General features: G+C 36.6%; 1 protein-coding gene across 1 annotated transcript in view; it reads left to right on the forward strand.

The window, feature by feature from the left end:
• TMEM232 (transmembrane protein 232) overlaps positions 1-19,109 on the forward strand; it is a 337,836-nt gene that overhangs the window by 2,146 nt on the left and 316,581 nt on the right. The gene's annotated exons all lie outside the window — the stretch shown is intronic.

Here is a 19,109-nt window from a genome sequence, read left to right on the forward strand (position 1 = left end):
AGGTGAGAAGAAAGAAGCTTTCATTAATTTCTGAAGTGATATAAAACATAACTTTCTGGTGGAAAGCAGTGTGGCACTAGGCATCAAAAACTGTAAAAGTAACCATATTTTTTGACTCCTAAATCTTAGAAAGCAAATATAGAAGTTTTTTACATGTTTCTGGCATGTATAATATACATATGTTTATGCCATTATTGCTCATAATAGGAAAAAATAAGCAGGAATGTAAATACCAAGTAATTATTATTGACTAACAATAATTTATTGTTAGAGTTATATATCCGTACAGTTGTTTAACCAAACTGTATTTATTAAGCAACTATCTTGTGTCAGATACTGTTTTAAGCAAAGAGGATAGAGTGATCAAGAAGCCAGACAAAGTGCTAGCATTGTTGGAACTGACATTCTAGTTTAGGGAGAAAAATAACAGGTAAATATCTCCTGTCAAATATAATGTAATGTCAAATACTGACATGATTATATTTAAAAAGCCTAAGTAATAAAGAAAGCTTTTTTAGATGAGCTTTTTTAGAATAAGGAAGTCCTCTCTGAAGAAGTGTCTTTTGAGCAGAGAACTGAATGAAGTGAGGGAGTGAGACATTTGTGAATATGTGGGAGAAGTTTTCCAGGCAGAGCTGAGGAAGTGAAAAGCCTTCATAGCAAACTAGGTAGCCAGTGAGCAAAATGAAAGTGATAGGAAATGAGAGCTGAAAGGAGGCTAGGTGCCAGATCTTGCAAAGCATTGTCAGTGGTGAACAAAATTTAGGTTTTTTGGGAATAGAGAAGTAATGTGACTGTACTGATATTTTACAAGAATCCACCTGGCTTCTGTATGGGCAAGGGTAAAGCCTTCAACCTTTTAAAGGCGAGCAGCTCAGGCAAAAGATAGTAATAATTTAATCTAGAGTGATAGTGTAATGGAGATGAGAAGAGCTTAGAATGAAGATGTTTATAGGTTACATCAGAGATGAATGTTAAATGTCATGAAAAATTCATGTTCCATTTAAAACATGTGCAGTATGATCTTATGTTTTTAAAATATTAAAGATATACAATAGAAATGTGCTAAAATGATAGTATTATGTTATGTCTGAGCATGGGTTTGCATAGTTTTTAAAAATTATCATTATTATTTTATTTATTTATTTTTGAGATGGAGTCTTGCTCTGCCGCCCAGGCTGGAGTGCAGTGGCGTGATCTTGGCTCCCTGCAACCTCTGTCTCCCAGGCTTAAGTGATTCTCCTGCCTCAGCCTCCCGAGTAGCTGGTACCATAGGCACATGCCACCACACCCAGCTAATTTTTTTGTATTTTTAGTAGAGACAGGGTTTCACCATGTTAGCTGGAATGGTCTCGATCTCCTAATTTTGTGATCCACCCGCCTCAGCCTCCCAAAGTGCTGGAATTATAGGCGTGAGCCGTTGTGACTGGCCTTATTTGTTTGCTCTTAAAAAAAATTTAGCTTTTTTTCCTAAGAAGAAAAATTATTTTAGGAAAAAAATTAATAGAGAAAATTTAGTTTTGGGCAGACACAGAAATAAATATCTTTTTAGATTACCAAATCTGTTTATATCACCTAATCAGTAGTCTCTAGCGTACTATGAAAGTTCTGTCATCCTATATTTATCCAAAATATTTCTAAAATAATTATGCTGACATTGTCCAGAGTTTATTGCTTCATACTAGTTTGAGAAACTCGTAACACAGAAATTAAAACATGAATTTATAAAGTTGCCAATGCATTTTATGAAAATAATACAGCATTTGTATTAGTTTCTATTGTGGCACAATGAATTATCCCCATAACAAATCAAGCAGCTTAAAACATTTATTATTTCATAGTTTCTGTAGTTTAGGAATTTCAACTTCGCTGGATACTTCTGTGTTAGGTTTCTCATAGGTTGCAGTTAAGATTTCTACTTGGGATGCAGTCATTTTAGACTTGACTGGGTTTGATTAGGGCTGGAGGATCCCCTTCTAAGATCTCTTACTCAGACAGCTGTAGAAAAAATGTCTTTATTTCTTGCTGATTGCTGTTAATGAGGTTTCAATTCCTTGCCACATGAAGTTCATGGAACATCTTGAGTGTCCTTATGACATAAGAGCTGGGAGGCAGACAGACAGCAAGGAGGAAGCACAATGTCGTTTATGACCTAATCACACCTCATCGCTTCTGCCATATTCTGTTTTTGGAAGAGAGTCACTAAGTCCAACCCCACACTTAAAGGGAAAGAGGATTTGACCATCTTTTGAAGTGAGGATTATCAAACAATAGCATTTATATAGTAAAATGACTAAAATATTAAATGGCTATATAACAATTAATGGGTAGAGGTTATTATTAGGCACCAAAATTAACAAGGAAGTTTTTAACTCAAATAACAGAATAATACAGTTTTTTAAAAACTTTTTTCCTTAGTAAATAGGTTTAAAGGATTAATTTTCCTTGAAAATAATTATATGATAGAAATATGTATAACCCCTCAAAGAGGTTAATACATATTTTCAAAAAGTCCAGTTGTTATTATTATGGTTGAGCTGAAATACAAACGAAGAGCAGCAGACTGTTTCGACAGTTTTCAAGAATTGTCACATAATGCTATGGCCCTAGCAAACAAAAATGCTGGTATTGAACAAGCAAGTCATTCATTTATCTTAACATTTTGCTTAGAAATTCTGATACTAAATAAATTCAGGTCATAGGATAAAATAAAAATCACCTATATTTTTTATTCAAGAAGTCACTCAGCAACACATATTAAGTACCTACTATGTGTAAATCACTGTGTTAGGTAATGTGATACAGCTATACACAATTATATCTTTTTTTGGAGACAGGGTATCACTGTTTTGCCAAGGCTGGTCTTGAACTCCTGGGCCCAAGCAACCTGTCCACCTCGGTCTTCCAAAGTCCTGGGATTACAGGCATGAGCCACTATGCCCTGCCCGGTAAGTACTTTAAAAGGTGAAATTTAGTAATATTTTTAATATTTTACATGTAAAATAACCTGAAACGGGCAATTTAAAAAATATCTTTCAAACAATACAGGTATTTTTGTTTTGATTTTGTAAAATGATGTGATGTAACAATCCACTATGGTGCATTTGATCTTGATTACATTGTTAGGAAAGTTAGGCAAGGCATGTTTAATATCTAAACACACCTGTAGTGGATTTTTGTAGGTTGAATGACCATTTTAATATCATTTGACTTTTTAAAAAAATTATTTTACTTTCAGGTGTACATGTGCAGGTTTAATATGTAGGTAAATTTATGTCACAGAGGTTTGTTGTATTTGTCACCCACTAAGCCTAGCACCCAATAGTTATTTTTTCTGCTCCTCTCCCTTCTCCCACCCTTCACCCTCAAGTTGGCCTCAGTGTCTGTTGTTCCCCTCTTTGTGTCTCTGTGTTCTCATCATTTAGCTCCCACTTATAAGTGAGAATGTAGCATTTGGTTTTCTGTTCCTGCATCAGTTTGCTGAGGATAATGGCCTCTAGCTCCATCCCTGTTCCTGTGAAGGACATGATCTTGTTCTTTTTTTATGGCTGATAGTATTCTATGGTGTACATGTACCACATTTAAGGGCGTTGATGGACATTTAGGTTGATTCCATGTCTTTGATATTGTGAATAGTGGTGCAATGAAAATACATGTGCATTGTCTTTATTGTAGAATGATTTATATTCTTTTGGTTATATACCTAGTATTGGGATTTCTGGGTCAAATGATCCTTCTGTTTTTAGCTCTTTGAGGAACCACCACACTGCTGTCCACAGTGGTTGAACTAATTTACACTCCCAGGCAACAGTGTATAAGCATTTGTTCCCTTTTCACTGGAAACTTCACCAGCATTTGTTATTTATCTATTTATTTATTTTTACTTTTTAATAATAGCCATTCTGACTGGCATGAGATAGTATCTCATTGTGGTTTTGATTTACATTTCTCTGATGATCAGTGATGTTGAGTTTTTTTTCATATGTTTATTGGCCACATGTATGTCTTCTTTGAAAAGCTTCTGTTTTTGTCCTTTGCCTGCTATTCAATGAAGTTGTTTGTTGTTTTCATATAAATTTAAGTTCCCTATAGATGCTGGATATTAGACCTTTGTCAGATAGACAGTTTGCAAATATTTTCTCCCATTCTGTATGTTGTCTTTTTTTCTGTTATTGATTTACATTTGATTATCTTTCCTTTCTCTTTTTGACAGACAAAATTTCAGATACTATTCCATTTATTCCCAAGAGCATTTTAAAATACTAATGAGAACTCTAAATATTTGGCAACATAAACAGAGGTATCTGATATGGCTTGGTTGTATCCCTACCCAAATCTTAACTTGAATTGTATCTCCCAAATTCCCACATGTTAGGGGAGGGTCTCAGGGGGAGGTAGTTGAATTATGGAGGCCAGTCGTTCCCATGCTATTCTCATGATAGTGAATAAGTCTCATAAGATCTGGTGGATGTATCAGGGGTTTCTGCTTTTATTTCCTCCTCATTTTTCTCTTGCCACTGTCATTTAAGAAGTGCCTTTCATCTCCTGCCATGATTCACAATCACAACCACAATGAGGCCTCCCAGCCATGTGGAACTGTAAATCCAAGTAAACCTCTTTTTGGTCCCAGTTTGGGGAATATCTTTATCAGTAGGGTGAAAATGAGCCAATACAGTAAGTTGGTACCAGTGGAGTGGGCTGTTGCTGAAAAGATACCCCAAAATGTGGAAGCAACTTTGGAACTGGGTAACAGGCAGAGGTTGGAACAGTTTGGAGGGCTCAGTAGAAGACAGGAAAATGTGGGAGACACTGTCACTGGCTTTGACAAAAATGCTGGTAGTGATGTGAACAATAAGGTCCAGGCTGAGGTGGTCTCAGATGGAGATGAGGAACTTGTTGGGAACTGGGGCAAAGGTGACTCTTGTTATGTTTCAGCAAAGAGACTAGTGGCATTGTGCCTTTGCCTTAGAGATTTGTGGAACTTTGAACTTGAGAGAGATAGTTCAGGGTATCTGGTGGAAGAAATTTCTAAGCAGCAAAGCATTCAAAAGGTGACTTTGGTGCTGTTAAATCATTCAATTTTAAAAGGGGAACAGCATGAAAGTTCAGAGAATTTGCAGCCTGATAATGCAGTAGAAAAGAAAAACCCATATTTTGAGGAGAAATTTAAGCTGGCTGCAGAAATTTGCATAAGTAACAAGGAGCCTAATGTTAATTCCCAAGACCATGGGGAAATGTCTCAGAGAGGCCATGTTGGAGATTTTCACGGCAGCTCCTCCCATCATAGGCCTAGAGGTCCAGGAGCAAAAAGTAGTTTTGTGGGCTGGGCCCAGGGTCCCTGTGCTGTGTGCAGTCTAGGGACTTGGTGTCCTGTGTCCCAGCTGCTCCAGCCATGGCTAAAAGGGGCCAACACAGAGTTTGGGCTGTGGCTTCAGAGGTTGGAAGCCTTAAGCCTTAGCAGCTTCCACGTGGTGTTGAGCCTGCAGGGCACAGAAGTCAAGAATTGAGGTTTGGCAACCTCTGCCTAGATTTCAGAAGATGTATGGAAACACCTGGATGCCCAGGCAAATGTTTGCTTCAGGGGTGGGGCCCTCATGGAGAACCCCTACTAGGGCAGTGTGAAAGGGAAATGTGGGGCAGGAGCCCCCACACAGAGTCCCTACTGGGGTACTGCCTAGTGGAGCTGTGAGAAGAAGGCCACCATCCTCTAGACCCCAGAATGGTAAGTGCACCAATGGCTTGCACTGTGCACCTGGAAAAACTGCAGACACTTAATGCCAGGCTGCGGAAACAGCCAAGAGGGAGGCTGTATCCTGCACAGCCACAGGGGTGGAGCTGCCCAAGACCATGACTTGGAAGAGAGATCCGGAATCAAAGGAGATCATTTTGGAGTTTTAAAATTTGACTGTCTCACTGGATTTCAGACTTGCATGGGCCCTGTAACCCCCTTGTTTTGGTCAATTTCTCTTATTTGTAAGGGCTGTATATTTACCCAGTAACTGTACCCCCTTTGTATCTAGGAAGTGACTAGCTTGCTTTTGATTTTACATGCTCATAGGCATAAAGGACTTACCTTGTCTCAGATGAGACTTTGAACTGTGGACTTTTGGTTAATACTGAAATGAGTTAAGACTTTGGGGTACTGTTAGGAAGGCATGATTGGATTTTAAATATGAAGACATGAGATTTGGAGGGGCCAGGGGCAGAATGATCTGGCTTGGCTGTGTCCCCACGCAAATCTAAATTTGAATTGTATGTCCCAGAATTCCTATGTGTTATGGGAGGAACCCAGGGGGAGTAATTGAATCTTGGGGACTGGTCTTTCCTGTGCTAGTGTGTCGGTGAATAAATCTCATAAGATCTAATGGGTTTCTCATGGGTTTCTGCTTTTGCTTCCTCATCATTTTTCTCTTGCTGCCACCATGTAAGAAGTACCTTTCACCTCCTGCCATGATTCTGAGGACTCCCCAGCCAGGTGGAACTCTAAGTCCAATTAAACCTGTTTTTCCAAGTTTTGGATATGTGTTTATTAGAAGTGTGAAAATGAACTAATACAGTATTGAATGGAAATTATTTACAATTAAGTTATACATTCCTTGGCAAACCTAAACTGATATCACAGAATATCAAAAATAGTAAGAAATTGTCATCTAGAAAGTTGTTAAATCAAAATCAAAATCATTGTTAATTCTAATGCAGCAGTTCAAGCTGATAAATATTTTTTCATGGCTATATTTTTTCCCTATGATTCACTTTTGATGTCAGTTTGTTTTCCCTGGAAAAAAACTGATTTTCCCTGGAAAATCAGTTCTGATCTGGGAAGCTAATTGAGCATTATGGACATTTGAATCATGGCAGTAAAGTTCCTAATAGCCTTGATTCCAAGCAGCTGGAAGACTGAAGCTTATGGTTTGAGAAAAATGATTAAAGAAAATATAATTCTTATTTTAAATCGCTTAACTTACTAATAGTTTCATCTCTTTCCTAACTTTTTAGTGAGCCCTCACTATGTAGATCTTTCTAGGTAAAATTTTGATAAGTGCTATACATGCTTATCTTTAGAAGGTTTCCTTAGCATTCTGAGCGCTCTTATATAGCACTTATCCTTAGAAGGATGCCTTCTGAGTTATCCTGAAAGAGACAAAAATTATTGTGTTGGAAGGCTTCTAGAATGAGTTATTTTCCAAGATGAATGTGTCACTTTGGTTGAAGATAACAGAAACTCAATTTGTTACTTTAAACAGGAAATTTATTGACAGGATAACCAGAGTTTATAGAATTGATAGAAGTCTGGAAGACTAGGATTGAAATGGACAGGAAAAAAAAATGCTGTTCTGGAGGACTGTGAAGTAGGAGGTACCACAACTGTCTTTTGGCAGGAAAATCTGTACAGGTGCTACTATCATTGCCCAGGGCACAGTTATTGCTATTTTCGTTTTGATCTTATTTGCTAAAAAATAAAAATCTTATATAAACAGGAGATATTTATATAAGGAACATCTCCTTATATAAACAAGATATTTATATAAGGAAGAATTCACAAATATATATATTATATGCATAATGTATATTTTGAACTTTTGATGTATTGAATATATATATAATATGTTGGATATATGTTTTTGAACTTTCTCTTTTGAAGTACAAAAGAGTCTTCATACTCAGATGGTTATATATATATATATATACACACACACACACAGTATATACATATATATATACTATATAGTATCTATATACATATAAATACTATATACATATACTGTATATATACATATAGATACTATATATATACTATATACTAGAAGATACATATATACTATATAGTATATATATATGCATATGGATACTATATATATATATAGACTTAGACTCTTGGGCCCCTCCCAAGGAATCCACCCTGGAACAGCCACCAGGTCATTTGATAGGGAAGCATTTTCCTGGGGAAGATAAAGAAGGTGGGAACTTTCTTATTCCTATGAATAAGGAAACTCATATGGACTCACTTACCGCCATATGTTACTTTAAACAGGAGATTTATTGACAGAATAATCAGGGTTTATAGAATTGATAGAAGGCTGGAAGACCAGGATTGAAATTGACAGGAAAAAAAAAATGCTGTTGTAGAGGACCAAGAAGTAGGAGATACTACAACTGTCTTTTGGCAGGAAAATCTGGAAGGGTGCTGCTGTCATTGCTCAGGGTACAGTTATTGCAATTTTCATCTTGATCTTATTTGCTAAAAATTCAAAATCTCAAATTCAGAAGAACAGTCTTTATACGTCCTTCTGTGGTTGGTGAAATTTTATCTTTTAAATTTTTATTTATTTATTTAGTATGAAGACTCTTTTGGACTTCAAAAGAGAAAGTTGAAAAAATATATCCAATATATTATATATATTCAATACGTCAAAAGTTCAGTATATATATATTATCCATCTAATATATATATATATATATATTTGTGAATTCTTCCTTTTATAAGCATCTCCTGTTGTCTTTACTGTAGAATCTCTGGGGGTGGCTTTTTTCTCTAAGTGCACTATAGTTTCAATTGATTTTTATATTATGGAGAAGAATTTTTTATTTGGCCTTCCTTTTATGCCTTTTTAATTCAATCTTCATCTTATGATCAATAGCCTGGTTAACAGTTTGTATTTTTTGTGCTTTTAACACTTTACTAGATCTCTTGAAATTAAAACAAGCAAGCCACCAGGCCATTATTAAATACCAAAGTCTTTTCATGTTCATTTTATCTGGATTATGGCAAGTGCTTTTGATATTCTAGGATTTTTTTCTCTAAGATATATAGTTTATAGCCTTTGTCAATTTCACTTTTTCTTATTATCTTTAACTTACAGATCTTCTAGGAGTGATATGTTTCAGAGAAGCCTGGGATCAAATATTGTAATTTCTGTTTGAAATATAAAAATGCAATCAAAAAACAAACAACAAAAAAGATTTATTTGGTAGTTTTTATAAACAGAAACAATGCGGTATACAGTAGAGGTATTTCAAGTTAAATTTTTTTTCGAAGTTCTAATTTTTTAAGGCAGTTCATTTTGCAGGACAATCCTTGTACATTACATTTGAATTTTTTTTTTTTTTTTTTTTGAGACAGAGTCTCACTCTGTCGCCCAGGCTGGGGTACAGTGGCATGATCTTGGCTCACTGCAACCTCCGCCTCCTGAGTTCAAGCAATTCTCCTGCCTTAACCTCCTGAGCAGCGGAGATTACAGGCGTGTGCCTTCGTGCCTGGCTAATTTTTGTATTTTTAGTAGAGAGGGGGGTTTCACCATGTTAGCCAGGCTGGTTTCGAACTCCTGACCTCGTGATCTGCCCACCTCCACCTCCCAAAGTGCTGAGATTACAGGCGTGAGCCACTGCACATGGCCTACGTTTGAATTTGATCATGAATGCTCTTCCCCGTTATTCCATATAGTGTTTTACACTGGTGAACATTAGTAAAATATGTTGCTCGTTAGTAGACATAGGAATTCTACAAGGGTTTTTAAAGGTCCCATATTAGATAATTCTATTGCACAGTACCTTTAAAAATAGGCATTCTTTTGTGTTTAAATTCGCCCTCTGGTGGTTAGTATATGGCAGAGCATTCTAGATGCTTTGTTTACTCACTGACGGGTGCCAAAGACACCGGCTGCTCCAAACTTTCTATGTAAAAAGAGCTTACGAACAGCAATTTGATTCAAAGACATAGCTACTTTTGGTATGACAAGCATGCTGATTTGTTTTCGGGGAGTGGCATTAAGACATTGTGGAGACGTTTAAGCCCTGTCAAGCCACTTCTTGCCGCGGCTTCTGGCAGGATATGCAAGTATGTACAATATTTAAAACAAATCATTACTATGTTCTTTTAAAACGTATGAAGGTTTTTCACACAACATTGCATTTATTCTTCCGAAATTGAACACAAATGTGGTGGAGACGGGTATGGGCAGGTGGAAATTCACTTATAAATCCTGATTGGCTAAGCCCCGGTCACGAGACTGTAAAAGAGCACTCTGTCTCTCAGAGCGACTCCCATAGCGTCGTTAGCAACCAGCCTCGGTTCCCAGCGGTCCACGGCGCAGTGGTGAGTGATTAAGAGGTCCTGCTTCTGATGACTTGGGAGTTAAGATTATTGTCACGTTCACCATCCCAGGGCAATTGGAAGACTCACAAAGATCGGCACAGGGGAATACGGAGCCTCCTTTCTTAGGGTCCCATAGCTTTGTTAGAAGAAACTTTTACTACTCACACTCCCAGGCCAGACTTGCCCTCTGGGCCCCTCCTAAGAGTCTAAGCGGTCCACCTGGAACAGCCGCCAGGTCAATTGATAGGGGAGGCTTTTTGCTGGCGAGAATAAAGGAGGTAGGAAGTTTGTTACTGCTATGAATAGGGAAATTCATTTAATCTCCTTTGGACTCACTTGTCCTGGGGAAACTCTGAATTCAGAAGACCAGTCTTCATACATCCTTCTGTGGTTGGTGAAATTGTACCTTTTAAATATTTATTTAGTATGAAGACTCTTTTGGACTTCAAAAGAGAAAGTTCAAAAATTTGGCACCGTGTGTGTGTGTGTGTGTGTGTGTGTGTGTGTGTGTGAGAGAGAGAGAGAGAGAGAGAGAGAGAGAGAGAGAGAGAGAACATTGGAGATATGTAATAAAACAACTTTTAAAAGCCGTTAATCTTGAGAAGAATATCCAACTTGTCTGTTAGGAAATATTTTTAGAAGGGGATAAAACTAGTAGGAGTCTTTTATTTACCTTACCATGTTAACAGTATGTCTGAACAAATCCTATCATTTGGTATTCAAATGATTTGCTTCTTCAGGTTAGAGTCTAAATCTTGTATTCTCTAATGCCTGTTACCTTTCCAAAGTCTTGATATAATTTTAATATTATCTGTTTTTCAGAAAATTTCTTTTAAAGTATATATTTTCAACTTTATTTTAACTGGAGTTTAAAAAAATACATGAAGAATTACTGTAATAGTAAAACTAAAAAAAAAAAAAAAAATATGGGTCTGTGCTAGGTTGCAGATGAACTGCCAAGCACCCAGGCAGACTGCTGGAGCCATTGCATGAGCTGAAACATTTCTCTTTAAAGTATAAACATTCTTGGCTGGGCAATCCACATACATACTTGATTCAAGGTAGCAGATTTTTATTTCAGTAAGCTATTCTGCACGAACCCTTATGATCTTAATGAGTAGTGCTATACTCTTGCTGAACATCTGATTCATTATCAGAATCATTCATTGTCATGATAAATTTGATGAGTGTTCCTGTCTTGAAGTTCATTGTCCATCCAGAGCTCCTGGTAAAGTGTCTGCTCACAAATGCTTAACATTTTCCAAAATGTGTCCTGTATCTAATTCTAGGAGATGATGATCTACAGGTTTCTCTGGTCAATACATTTAGAAAAAACTACATGTCGCACTGCTACTCAGAGAGATGTACAGTATATATGAGCAGGTTAACAGTGAGAAATCTTAGTGTATGCAAACCTACTTACTTTTGTCTAATCCAGTGGTTTCCCAAAGTTATTTCACAACAGAAAGCTTTTTGAGGTAATTTCATCCCAAGAAGCTGTATTTTACAGGATGTATTTTAGAAGTTAGTGTTCTAAACTACATATCACACTTTTTATTTTTGTTTGTATTGCCATAAAAGCAGTGAATTCATTTCTTTAAAATGTTTCCTACTGACTCATTATAATAGCAAAGAAAATACATCTCTTTTAAAGATATACCACCTTCGTAAATTATTTTATTTCTATTTCATTGCATTTTCAAGAGTAGTATAATCACTTGCTAAATCTATATTTATTTTAGGATTACTAGATTCTTACTACAACATGACAAGTTTTTTTGTTGAAATTATATTTTAACATAATATTTATTATGCTATTACATATATTTTAATATTTATTATGTAGCAGGTGCGCTATACCTATTTGGTGAAAAAATAAATAAAAGATAATTGATTTCTCTTTTAGATAGCAAGGTGACTATTCTATCAGCATTCTTAAGTCTATCATCCAGGGAGGTAAAATAAATCGAGAAGGGACAAGGAAGAAGGTACTGTGCCTCTATCATGAAAGTGAGCTTTACCAACATCTCCTACTAAGCTTTAGCTAGAACTCATGGTTGCAAAGAAAGCTTGAGGATAAATGTTTTTTAGCTGAGGACTTTGCTGCTCCCAACAAAATTAGGGTTGCTTTAATAAAACAATGGAAGAGTGAATATTGGCTAGGAAGCTAGTGGTACCAAGAGATAATAGCAGTCCCAAGGAGTATAGATGATAATGTATATAGGGAAAGTTGTGTAAAAATGGTACCAAGAGATAATAGCAGTCCCAAGGAGTATAGATGATAATGTATATAGGGAAAGTTGTGTAAACAGAAGTAATACTTTACTAATAGCTAACAGTCTATACAGATTTTGAGATTTGCAGGATATTCATTTAGCATCTAATTTAAACATAATGGTACCCATGGATAATAATCTCAGTAGGCCCCCGAATATAAACAACTTGTGAACAACATGCTAGCCATAAAGTAGCCATGATATGCTATATTTGAACTCTATTACATTGATAAAAATATAATAGATATTTGGACAAACAGAAAAACACACAACCTCACTTGTCTCTTGTATTCGAGGTATGTTTCTGATTGAACACATAGCCTTTAAGTTATGTGTCAACTGGTCTAAATGCCTTAAAGGAATTTCAATTAAAAACAATAACCACTGCCAAAACTCACAAAGGAGAAAATAGATAATCTGAATAGATATATAACTATTAAAAGAAATGGATCAATAATTAATAGCATTCCAAAACAGAAAGTACCAGGCCCAGATAGGTTCACTGGTGAATTTTACCAAACATTTAAGGAAGAAATTATATCAATTATCTACAAGCTTCTTTCAGAAGATAGAAGAACAGGAAATACTTCCTAACTCATTCTGTGAGGCCAGCATTATGCTAATACCAAAATAAGACAGACATTATAAGAAAATAAAACTACAGACCAATAACTCTTATGAAAATATATTGAAATAGCCTCAACAAAATATTAGAAAATTGAATTCAACGGTATATAAAAAGAATTAACTCTGTGTCTACTTCTGCTTCTGGATTCGTTCACTTTACTAACATACAGACAGATACGCAAACAAAAAAAACAAAAAATACTATGGCTGTGGTAGCCAGCCTCTAAGATGCTCCCAATAATCTTTGCCTCTTGACATTCACACCGTTTTGTAGTCCCTACTGAGATTGAATCATAGCCAGTCTGTATGAGCAATAAAATGTGATGGTAGTAAAGTAATGACACAGGCTTTGCAAGGCAAGGTGTAAAGGTATTGAAGCTTTCATCTTGGTTTCTTGGATTGTTCTCTTTTCTGGGCGACGGAAGATCCACCGGGGAGTCTTGGCCAGCAAGAGGGTCCCGACCTGAAAGAGGGGGTTCACAGAAATAAAGAGAGACAGAAAAGCTGGGTTCTGGAGGACTGAGAAGGCAATGCCTAAACAGCGAATTTATTTTTGTCCAGGGTCCCAATATATACCTTAAGATCATAGGTGTTTAGGTGTTTACACAATCAACAATGGAAAGTTACAAGATATAAGATCATGAAAACAATCTTAAGCATGACATTCAAGGATCATAAAAGTGGGCAGGTGGTATGCTTTATCTGTTTTTACCAAAACACACTTTTGTAAATAACAATACCTAAGAGTCACAAGCTAAGCCATAAAGTCATTTATCTAGGGTTCAAGGTAGTCATGCGGATAAGGTTAAACTTCTTGAAAAACAACGTCGTAAAAGTCATGCAGAGGCCTAGTGGAGGCATAATGTCTGACAAAACCACACGACCCTTGCCCAAGCGTCATCGCAGTCAGAAGTAGAAACTTTTGCAACATCAGTCATTTCTTAGTTCCTTCTTTCCCATAGCTCGACTGCCTCCAGCAGGAAACTGTGTTTGGGCTCAAGCTCACCGTCTGGTGAGGCCCACACATTAGGGGGGTCTCTCACAGGAGCGTTCCCCACACTCACTGGCGGAAGCCAGTATCCATGAGATCACAGGAGAAGCTCTGAGGAGACACCCACATGAAGAGCAACTGAGGCCTGCTACAACAGCCAGTGTTAACTTGACAGCCATGTAGTGAATGAACCACTCTGGAAGTGAATCCTACAATCCTACTTGTCTATTAGGTGACTACAATCCTAGTCAGATCTTTAGGTGACTGAAACCCCTAGCTGACTGACTGAACCTGCAGCTGTCATTTGACTGCAGCTTCATGAGAAACCCTGAGCCAGCTATACCCAGCCATGCCACTAACAAATTCCTAATCCAGAGAAACTGTGAGAGATAATAAATGGTTATTATTATTTTAAGGCAGTTAGTTTTGGAGTGATTTGTTATACAAATTAGATAATTAATACAATAGCCAAGCCTTTTGTGGGTTTATTTTTCTAAAGATGTAGGGGAAAAGGTGATTTCATTGTATACTACTTATTTCTGCCATGTCCTTTTTTCTGTCACCTGTCCTCCATTTCCACCCCACCACATCTCTGTCTTCAGCAACCTCCTGCTTAACCCCCAATCCCGACAGACAATGTTTTATGTAATATCAGTGAAATATCACCCTGGCATTCAGCTCTCTAATGATTTCGCGGCTGCAGAAATAATATTTTGAAGTGTTTTAAGAAGTGATTTTAACTATCAGGGACAGTGCCACCTGCTAGGCAACATCTGTAAATGCATAGATGTGCTTCTGCTTCTCTGCCATACTGCCTCTTCTGAGATTTCTAAGCCACCCTGGGATTCTGATGAATAAAATTATATTTCTCCTCTTGTTTTAAACTATGTCTTTCTTATTCGGAGATCTAGTGTACAATACCAGTAAAAATGGAGCTGCTGTGGTCAAACATTCTAGGGAAGCAGTCCCTCCCCTCTTACTTCCCAGATACACACACACACACACACACACACACACACACACACACACACACACACTATACAAACTCACACATATGATAGCTTATGAGTCATTCTGTGGAACATGGTTTGAAATTCACAGTTTGAGATCAGTATTTCTCAAGGCAGGAGAGGTTGTGATACTGTCATCTTGAGAGCAATAGTTCTTAATTATGAGGTACTCTCTCAGAATTGAAGAATATGTTTAGCAACCCTGGACCCTGGGCACTGAATGTCCTTTTTCAGAACCCTAGATATTATGACAAGCAGAAGCACATCCATGCATTTCTAGATGTTACCTAGATGGTAGAAAGAATCACTTCTTAAAACACACACACACAAAAGGTTTCTGCAGCAGCCAGACCAATAGAAAGCTGAATGCCGGGGCTACACTTTATTGGTGTCACACGAAATCTATCAGTGTTTGTTGTAATGTCCTATGTTTATATTGAGTGTGAAAGATTGCCCCATGAAACTGCTTATTATTTTTACGTTCAAGAGGTTATTCATTACATTAAATTCTATCTTTCTTATGATGGCTTTGGAACAATTGTCTTTTTACTGGGAATAACTTCTTCCCCTGCAACTGGTTTGTTTTTAATCAGATAGACAGATACAGTAAATTGTAGCTTTAAACATTTTTTTAAAGATGAATGTATACTATACCTTTAGCAAGTGAGTATATGTGAATTTCTGGCATAGATTTTGTATGTTGATTTCACTGTATCTCTCTTACTTTCTGACCCTACTTAATTCTTCCCTATTCTTTGCCAGTTTAAAGTTTAATTTTCTCTTATATTTATTTTTGGAACTTATCTGAAAGACCTTTATAAATGACAGTGCATCAACAATTGAGCATGCGTTAATGTAGAGTAGTATATTAATAGGAAGAAGTATAGCACAAAACACTCAGTCAAGATTCAAGTCCAGAAAGTGTATAGATTTTATCTGAAGTAATTTGGAACAAATATAGTTGAAAGCAAGCTGTTCTATGTGAGAAGTTGGGCCAAATGTTGATTTAGACAAAAGTGAATGCAATAAAGTGGGAATAAAATCTTGAAGGCTGGCATCAAAATAACTCTTAAATAGTGCACTATTATAGAAAGTTCCACTTGAGTCATGACTCATTCCATCTTCCCCCCGAACTCAACATGAGGTAAGCTGAACTTGGTGCAGATGTGGCCAAGATGATGGGACGCCCTCTCCCCTAAGCCTCCAATCAAGAGTTACTGTATCTTACTAGTAGCGGCAGTCTGCCAGCATTTCTAATTCCTCTTCAACTCCAAATTTAAAAGACTAATTTCCTGGTGCTTGTGGCTGAGAGGTTGGGGGCTCTCTTACTTTACCCAGTCTTCACGCTTAAGAAGGAGTTTTTATATTAGGTTCGGCAAGATAAGCCTATTGATACCCTAATTCCCCTTGTTGCAGCTCATTATACGAGAGAGGTTTCACAGAAGACATAAGCCATGAAGATTGAAAGCTACTGCCCTGCCCAGCTGCTAGAATAGTGGCTTGGAGAATTTGCCCAGGGAAAAAGGCAGTTTAAGAAAAAAACTCTGAAATCGTCCCCAAAGAAACTAACTTTATTTGAAACATAAGATTCAAGCCTAATGCTGCTTTTGAAAATAATAGCTCCTCTAAATTAAGAGCAACAAGCTAAACTGCAGGACATCTAGTTTACCAGAGAGAACCAAAACGAGGGACAACTAATAAGAGCCCTCAAAACTGTCTCTGCTTGAATTTAATTGAATCAGACTGCTGAACAATTTATACTCTAGAACATTTTAAAAAACAATAGAGTAATTAGTTGATAATTACTGGAGACCAATGGGCTGGCATTATTATAACACAGAATGAGGCACCCAGCTTAACAGAAAGAGTAGAGAAAGAGACCATCAAAGAGAGCCTTGCCAAATTCACTGTCATCCAAGGTGACAGTTTGAATGTCCATGGTTGTACCCTCTGAAGAGTGGCATCAAAACCTTCACAGAGTGGAAAAAATATAATTTACTAAAATATCCTAGCCAAGTCATAAAACAAGCAAACAATAACAAAGCTCAGAAGAGGGAGGAAGCAAATCTGTACTCAGAATTGCTACAATATATGCCCTAAAATAATCAATTTTCAACAAAAAATTATAAGACATCTAAAGAAACAAGAAAGTGTGACTAATATACAGGTGGGGAAAAAGCTGCAAAAAATTCATGGAAAAGGGACCATATGTCAGATTTGTTAAAGACTTTGAAGTAGCCATTGTAAATATGTCCAGAGAACTAAAGGAAACCATGTTTACAGAGATGAAGATATGAGCACAATGTCTCATCAAATAGAGAATGTCAATAAAGAGATAGAAAAGGTTGAAATTTTATACACACTCATAAATATATATGCATGTGTGTGTGTGTACATACATATATATATGTATGTATATATATGTATGTATGTATGTACACACACACACACACACACACACAGAATCATGTGCTGCATAGCATTTCAGTCAAAGATGATTGCATATATGACAGCGGTCCCATAAGACTATCATGGCAAACCATAAAGCCTAGGTGTGTAGTAGACTCTACTACCTAGGTCTGTGTAAATAGACGCTTTGATTTTTGCACAATGGCAAAATCGCCTAACAACTCATTTCTAAGAACATAGCTCCATCATTAAGTGACACATAACTATATAAATGAACTGTATTTCATGAACTAAATGGAAATTCTCGAGTTGAAATTTATTAGAGGGTCTCAATTATAAATTTGAACTGGCAGGCTAAATAATCAGTGTACTTGAAGATAAAATAATAGAGTTGAGTGCAATCCAAAGAAAAGAGAAAAAACAAAATGAAAAAACACATGAGTAGAACCCTTAGAGAAGTGTGGGACACCTTGAAGCACACCAACTTTAATGTAATGGGAGTGTTAGAAGGAGAAGAGAAAGAGAAAGGAGTAGAAGAAATATTCAAGGGATAATGGCAAAAAACTTCACAAACATTGAAAAATATTAATCTTCACACCAAAGAAGCTCAGTGAACTCCAATTAGGATGAATATAAAAGAGATCCACTCTCAGTCATTTCATAGGAAAAATACTGGAAGCTAACTGCAAAGAGAAAATCTGGAAAGCAGCAAGAGAAAATGACTCATCACATACAAAGAATAGAAATAAGATTAACAGCTATCCAGAATTGATTCTCATCAACATCATTCTTCAATTTAAAATTTTCACCTTAGAATGTATTATGTTTTGAAAACCCCATAATAATCCTGGTATGGATACAATTCTTAATCACTTACCTTAAAGCCTTGGAGGAAGACTTTTGGAATTCAGATTTTTTATGATATTTATAATGATAACACAGACTATCCCCATTGAAGTCTATCTAGCACAGCACTCTATAATCAAATACATAAACACCTTTGCAAACAAATATATGTAGATTTATACTAAATTGGACAAATATGTATAAATTTCAATATTACAGTTTATCTATATAGAAATAAACTGACAAGTGAAATAGTTGGATAATTATAGACCAAAAAATTCAGATACTTCTTAGTTCGAAGAAAAATATTCAATATACTTTTAAACACATACAGAATCAAACTAAGTTAAAGACCTTGTATTAGCCTATTCTCACTGCTATACAGATATTATCCGAGAGTGGGTAATTTTCAAAGGAAAGAGATGTAATTAACTCACACATGGCTGAGGAGGCCTCAGGAAACATGCAATTGTGGCAGAAGGTGAAGCGGGAGCAAGGACCTTCTTCACATGGTGGCAGGAGATAGAAGAGTGAGGAGTGAAAGAGAAGAGCCCCTTATAAAATGATCAGATCTCGTGAGAACATCTTCTCTATCATGAGAACAGTATGGAAGAAACTGCCCCAAGATTCAGTCACCTCCCACCAAGTTCCTCTTGCAACATGTGAGGATTATGGATATTACATTCAAGATGAGATTTGGATGGGGACACAAATCGTATCAGATCTGTATATAAACACAATGACTTTTAAATCATACTTCAGGTTGCTTAAGAACAATGGGCAAGAGGATGCATCAGTTTTGCCATCTTTGTTGTCAGGTGGGATTTGAGCATCTGTTTTTTTTTTTTTTTTTTTTT

This window comes from Cebus imitator, unplaced genomic scaffold (assembly GCF_001604975.1).
Source record: "Cebus imitator isolate Cc_AM_T3 unplaced genomic scaffold, Cebus_imitator-1.0 Scaffold46, whole genome shotgun sequence".
Lineage (NCBI taxonomy): Eukaryota > Metazoa > Chordata > Mammalia > Primates > Cebidae > Cebus > Cebus imitator.